This window comes from Octopus bimaculoides, chromosome 5 (genome assembly GCF_046866305.1).
Source record: "Octopus bimaculoides isolate indiv1 chromosome 5, ASM4686630v1, whole genome shotgun sequence".
Classification (NCBI taxonomy): domain Eukaryota; kingdom Metazoa; phylum Mollusca; class Cephalopoda; order Octopoda; family Octopodidae; genus Octopus; species Octopus bimaculoides.
Window position 1 is genome coordinate 107,246,016 of NC_142932.1, and position 7,881 is coordinate 107,253,896.

Here is a 7,881-nt window from a genome sequence, read left to right on the forward strand (position 1 = left end):
CACAAGGACAGACAGAACACCACAGTGGGGACAAAAACATAAAAAACGAATGAAAAATGAAAATGTATAATGAAATCGATGATGATGAAATGGTTGTATTGAGTCCCACTCTCAAGCAGTACCATTTAACAGTTAATTTCTGCAATTAAATGATCGTTCTTACACTTTTTTTCCATTTTGTATCGTTTTTACACTTTTTTTCCTTTTTGTATCGTTCTTTTTTTTTCTTTCTTTCAAAACTTTTAAAGCCTATTTTTTCTCTTTTTTTTATAACAAATTTTACTTCCTTGATTTTTTTAAACGTTCATTAATGGTTTTAGATCTTCGGAATCCACGACTGGTGGTAGTTCGTCAAACTCGATTTCAATCCCCAACGGGTTTATGCTGCTTCCAAACAGTTCTCTCAATTTTTCCTTTAGTTTTTTCCGAGTATTTTTCTGGAGGCATCCTTACTCTTATTACTGATTTATTCTTTATAATCTTTTTCTCTATTGCTGTACTTTTGGCATACATGACCATATGCCACTTGTATTTTTTACTTTTCACCTCTGCTTGCTTCGGCTCCGGACCTGAGTTGTCCGGGCGTGTAACAAAATCATAAATGCTACCTCCTTCCACATCTTGTTGTAATGCTGTTTCTGCCTTTGCGCCGTCTTCCATTATTAATTCTGTTGGTGTCTCGCACCTGTTTCTCTACTCCTCCATCTCAATCTCTTTTCGCCTTTTTTTGGCTCTCTGGAGGAGAGCTCACCCGTTCTTTTCTCTTCCTCCTTTTCACGACTGTGAAGGATTCCTCCACTCTATCTTTCTCTGTCACTGGTATCACAACTTCTGCACTCTGTTCTTCCCTTTTCTTCTCCTCCTCTTCTTTTTCCTTCTGAGGGCACCTTACTTTCATGTGCCCTTTTTTGCCGCATAGGAAGCATGTTGGCAGTCTTCCTTCTACTACTACTCGAAGTCTGGTGTCTTCCGGGAGTATGATTTCGTCTGTGATGCCATACAGGTCTTTTAAACTCACCTGTATGGCCATCTCGGGGCCATCTCCGCACCAGTCGACCTTTTGGTCCTCATTATCTTGAGGATTTTCACCTCATCCTCCATACTGTGCATTATGGTTGCTACCAGCCATGCTTTCTTAATTTCGGGGGGGGGGGGGACTCTGTCAATTCTTACTCTGGCAACGCGTTTGCAACAGTACATCGGCAGAAGTACCCATTCTGCTGCCCTTGTCGGCACAGTGGAGTGGCTTATGGCATCTTCTTCATTGCCAAACCTTACTTCCACTGTGCCGTATTTTCTTCTACATGTATAGAATGTGGTCGACCTTTTTACGTCTTCGACGCACTTCTCTATTGCCTCTATCGGGGCTACCTCGAGAGGATGTGGACAACGTCCTATAAACTACCGTCCTCTTTGCCACATTATTTCTCAATTCTTCTGGAGGAGTCAGCTTTAGACTGGCTCCTTCCTTTTCCAGCAATCTGCTTCCTTCCTTCTATTTCTTTGGCTCAATTTTTATTTCCCGTATCTCAAGGGTGTTGGCATTTATACTTTGTGTAGTTGCCGCTGCGTAACTTTCCACTCTCCATCTCTCTTCCTTTATCCACTTCTCCCATAGATGGGGGATAAACACTTTCAAATAACTTGCAAACAAAACAGTGATGAAAATTCAACAATATTAATAATTTAACAAATCGTGGTACACCCACACGGGGGAGACCTTCAACAAATATATGATAACAATGTGTAACAATTCAAACTCACATTAAAGAAACTACTACCAAGACCCATCTACGATTTTTCATCTCCCGCTTTCAGTCAAACATGTTGCTATTTATACAAGTTCGGGTAGTCCATTTTCACAAGGGCTGTCATGATTCCCTTCATAACATCTTCCCATTTGAGATTTGATTTCTGGAGGAAGTGCAATTTGTTTATTTAATTTTATTCTATTTTTTTCTTATCATCACCTCTCCTTTTGTTGAGATTTTAATTTCTTCAGAAGTTTTAATACTTTTTTCGCTTAGGGACTATTTCTGACCATTCTGTTTGTTTACGTTTTCTATTGCTGATCCGCCTAGATTCAACCTCTTTTGGCGTTGGAACATCAAACAAGTCATAACAAACTTCCATCCGTATTTCTTCTTTCCTTGGCACGTCAAGTCTACTACTGGTTCAAATGTCGTTTGCTATACCGTCCTCCCAACCTTATCTTCCATTCTTATATATTTTGAAATGAATTTTATCTCCTACATTAAAATACTTTGTGTTTCTTGGACTTTCTCTATAAGTTTTTTTTTTTTTGTAAGTAACAATTTATCAAAAATTGGCCCTTGTGCCGGTGGCATATAAAAAACACCCACTACACTCTCGGAGTGGTTGGCGTTAGGAAGGGCATCCAGCTGTAGAAACTCTGCCAGATCAGATTGGAGTCTGGTGTAGCCATCTAGTTCGTCAGTCCCCAGTAAAATCGTCCAACCCATGCTAGCGTGGAAAGCGGGCGTTAAATGATGATGATTTTATCTTCCGGGCAAACATTAGCTCTGCGGGCGACATGCTTGAACAGGCGTCCGGGTTGGGTGTTACCCTGTAAATCCTTAAGAATTGATTTTGATTTTATATCTTAAATAGTTACTGGCAGCTCCCGAATGACATTACACAAAATGTTTTTTATTTCATTTTCCGCTCGCAATGCAGTAATCACGGTATCTTCAAATAGTTCTGTATGTTTTGGAATTACCCTTGATAAACAATCCACATGACCTAACCTCTTGGATGGTGTATACTCCATCTTAAAGTCGTAATTCAACAATATCATATCTCAGCGTTGTAACCTGTTTGCAGTATGAGTAGAAATTCCTTTCTTCAACCCCAAAATTGATAATAATGGTCGATGATCAATTTGTAGCCGAAAACTTCTACCGGGCAAAAATCTGAAATTTCTTCACGGCAAAAATGATCGCGAGAGCTTCTTTCTCTATTTGACTATAGTTTTGTTTTGTTTTTCTGCAGCTATCAGAGAAAGCGAGGCATGAACCACTGCCTTCTTATTACCATCTTTATATTTGTGTAACATTATTGCTCCTATGCTGTATTCAGAAGCGTCAGAAGCTACAACAATCTTCGCTGCAAGATCGAAATCAGCCAGCGACAAATCCGATATTAATATTTTCTTAATATCATCGAACGCCTTTTGACAATTACTTGACCAATTCCTCTTCACATCCTTTTTTAGCAAATTATTTAGTGGAGCTCTCAATTCATGCATATTTGGTATATGATTTTGATAATAATTCGCTAGACCTAGAGAAGTTTGTAAAGTCGTTATATTAGTCGGAGGAGGCTTATCTTTAATTGCGTCTGTAGTGAAACCACCTCTCTCACGGTTATTTATTTTACAAATGCGAGCGTAGCAGGGAACAACTCTTTCCCGCTTTGCTGTGTCATCACCTGACTAACTTTTATTTTCGCGGCATTTGCCTCCAGGACGCAAACCGACCAACCGTAGCCACTAATAAGGTCACGTGAGAGAGTGTTTTTATGATGCTCTCTGGAGCCTATCTGTACCTATAAATAGCCTAAATTATCCGCGCCAGTTCGTCGCGGCTACAGATCCTCACAGATCTGGTCGTTGACCACACACGTAACACAACCAGCCAGTTTCCAGCGACGACATCAACAGCATCGTTCAACTTCCCCGGCGTCAACACGACTCTACGTACACAAGCTACCAAACAGCCACCGCAGCTTCTCAACCCTGTTTGTGTGATTTGCTCACCACGAAATTAACAGCCAGAACTCAACCTGCGAAGGACATCTGTATCAAGAATCCGGCCCGGCATCGAAGCCTCAACTGCACGACAAGTGACTTAGCTCTGCCGCAACCTTAACCTCTTATATACAGACAATCTAACTACTGTGTACCTTAACAGAACTGGTATCTTATTATCCTGTGTTACAGACTCTTTCTATGCTTTGTATCTCTTGCATTCACATACATATATTTGTATACACACTCTTTTGTTTACATGACGGCCTGTCTTATATTGTGTTTTATTATGTCGCATTCACACACACACAGACATACAGTTTAATGCTACAATAAACCTTACTGTTATTCATCTTTATCGGTTGCGTTTCTATCTGTTCCTTGCTGGCAAACTTCTTAGTTCTCTATGTTATAGTTGTGGTGTATGCGTGCGAGTAGATGTAATCGCCGTACCTCGGTTTTCCTTTCGTCGACTGCGAGTCTGTCTTGCGGTATCCAATCCTTGAAGCTTGCCCCGACCCAAACAACACCAGGAATAGCAGCTGCTTCTCCCAAACCTAGACCGTCGCTTAACACGTCTTGTCCTGACCACGACCCCGTTCGAAAAGGGCACAAAACCCTCACATCAGTTATCAATGTTTTACCAGAAGAACAAAAGGGGTGCTAGAGAGGAATGTATGGTTGTAAGGAGCAACTTCTGGTAATCCGAGCCATTGTAGATGACTGAAAGAGGAGAAAAACGAACCTGAAAATGACTAGGATTGATTACCAGAAAGTATTCAACAGTGTTCCACACTCATAGATACTGGAATCTCTCCACACAAATAAAGTAGCTCCAACACTACTAAAATATATTAAACATGTAATGACAAACTGGAAAGCCAGTATAACATTGGAAAATGAATCACAAGTCATTAAAACTTGCCTTATACCTATAAAAAGTGGAATTTTCTGGTGAGACTTGCTGTCATCCTTGCTTTTCTGCTTTTATTTGACCCTGCAAACAAACTTGTTAAATGAAACCACCATGGGTTATAGATGCTATGGACACAAAAAACCATCTCCTGTACATGGATGACTTAAAAATGTTCACTAAAAATACCATAGAAAAGAGAAACCTTCTAAAAATTGTCCATAGTTTCAGCAAGGACATTGGGATAAGCATGGGACTGGATAAGTGTGACACCAAGAAGAGGCAAATTCAACAGCACTGAAAACACTGTCCTTGACGTTAGACACAGAAATCAGAGAATTAGACCACAATTACCTGTACAAATATCTAGGAATAGACAAAACACAGAAATGAAAGAGAAAATTAGGAGAGAGTATTACAAAAGAGTTAGACTAATATTAAACACTGAATTCAAAGCTAAAAATAAGATAATAGGGATAAACACATTAGCCATATCAGTCATAAATTACAGCTTCAAACTGAAAGATTAGTGAATTGAAAAACTTATAAAAACCAGAAAACTATTAACGACATACCGAACCCACCACCCCAAAGCAGATGCAGACAGAATATATCTAACCGACTTAGAAGGAGGTTGTGACCTGATACAGATAGAGAACTATTATAAAATAACAACAGTGGAAAAGTACTTAGAAGAAAAAAGTAGAAGACTATTACGTGTAATAAAGCAACATGAGAAAAATGTTGAGAACATGAGAAAAAGAAAAACACTTTTCTCTATACACTAGGAAGTAACATAATACAAAACAAACGACACTGATACACTGATCTCAGGTGACAAATAGTAGAAAAAGACAAAAACAATATGAAAACAGAACTACAAAACATACTAAAGAAGAAATTGAGAGAAAAAATCACGCTATAGCCAATACCCTGCAAGGCTTGATCGAGAAGAAGTGAGCTTAAGTAAAAACCAGCAATGGCTTAAAAGCTCTGGACTAAAAGCTGAAATGGAAGGACTGAATAAGACCAATGCCTGATCACAAACAACTATAAAAACAAAATAATGAAAACAGGCCCTTACACCAAACACACACAGAATGTACAACCAGCACAATAAGAGAATTGACCATATCATCTCTAGTTGTCCAGTCTTTGCCAAATCTAAATATATATACAGACACGACTGAGTAAGTAGTTATATTTACTGGACAATATGCCAAGACTACAACATAAAAACTGACACTAAATGGTATAAACATGTGTCAAACAAGGTACAAGACAATGACCAAGCCACAATCATCTGGGATATGCCTGTTCAAATCAAAAAAAAAAAAAAAAAACGAAATAAAAGCTAATTCCCTAGATATAATAATGGAGGATTGGAAAAGAAACATCTGCTTACACATAAACATTGTAGTACCTTCTGACCAAAATATTGTCCCTAGAAAAGTGGCGAAATTGTCAAAGTAAAGACATCGAAATTGAAGTATTCAAGATGTGGAACATGATAAAAAACATAAACAAAAACATAGAAGCTATACGTGAACTCTCAATATTACACACTATCCAAAGAATTCGAACCTGGAGTTAGAAAAAGTAGTGAGAAATTATAAAAAATAGTGAGATACTGTCAAATTTCCTAGCAGAGCAGGTTTTATAGGAAGTGCAATTAGGATTCATACTGACTGCATGTTGTTTCATTAAAGAGTCCATATTAGCTTTTTATGTTTGTCATGTACACAATGATTTTTTTACATCTGCAGGTCCTTGGTAACACAGAATAACTTTGTTCAACAAAGGATAGGGAAATGGTGAGGGTCACCGTTTACAGCTTCAATAAGATAAATTTCTTTCCAGCTGTTTTTGAAAATACTTTTGTACATTGCTGCACCAGGTAACTTATTTTACTTTGTAGAAGACTGTCCTTTTTTTCACTGCAATCAATTTTTTCGTCACTGCTGATTCACATACACATCTTGGTTGCCATACTGAAATGAGATTGCTTGTTTATTTTTGAAGTTGTTAGCCTTACAGTTTCTAACTTCTGTTACTATGATGGAGTAGACATGGGGACTAAGATTCCTAGCCAGTTTATGAAATCATTATTAATTAAATTAATGTTTCATAGACCCTTTTGATGAAGAGTCTATGATGGTCTTTATTGAAATATCTATTTCAACAACATTTTAGTCTAGAATCTGTTTGTTACCTTTGAGAAGCATTTTTTAATTATCTTAATGGAAAATTCTCCTAGAATAGAATATTAAACCTTCAGCCACCTGTCAGCTATTTGCAATGAGTGGATGTTTGACATCCCCTGCCACCATTTGACAAGGAGCAATAATATAAGTACCAGACTTAAAAAAAAACATAAGCACTTGGATCGATTTCTTTGGCTAAAACCTTTCAGGGAAATACCCCAGCATGGTTGTAGTTCAATGACTGAAGTGAGTAAAAAAAATTAAAAAATAAAATAAACAAGTCTTTAATTATAGAGACAAAATTTTAGTTAGACAGAAGGATTTAGAAAGAGATATCAAATGACAATATAAATATATAGCATTTATGAAAGAACATGCTGAGACTCCCTTCGATCATGACTGACCATGGGATTGCACCTAGAAAGTTACCCTCCCAGGCACATGTCTGGGCAAGGTTGTTTATGGAAGACCAGCAGTCGCCCATGCATACTGGCCTCCCCTCTCCACACCACCAGTGTTATCCAAGGGAAAGGCAAAGGCTGATACAGCTTGGTACCTGTGACATCGCAACTCACTTCTACAGCTGAGTGAACTGGAGCAACGTGAAATAAAGTGTCTTGCTCAAGAACACAACACACAGCCCGGTCCAGGATTCAAACTCACAACCTTACGATCATAAGCTCAACGCTCTAACCACTGAGCCATACACCTTCACTGAAAGAACATATAATAAATAAAAATCAGTCTTTGAGCTTGGTTTGCATGGAAACTGTATTATACAAAGTATGTGCAATAGTGATTGTATGATTTTTCTTTATTCATTAATCCAAGTCTGTCGAAACTTTTTTCGTCCAACAGTTTCTGTATTTTTAATCTCAAATCCTAACACTTAACTAACTTCTAAAAATGTTTGAATTATTGTCCAAAGGATTAAAATCTGTTAGTAGGCATGTCCTGTACATAATGTTTATTATTCAGCTGATTAGCCTTGATCT

General features: G+C 38.0%; 1 pseudogene; it reads right to left on the reverse strand.

Moving 5' to 3' along the window:
- Positions 1–296: 296 nt before the first annotated feature.
- LOC149135674 (uncharacterized) lies at positions 297–1,030 on the reverse strand (annotated as a pseudogene).
- Between the last annotated feature and the right edge of the window lie 6,851 nt (positions 1,031–7,881).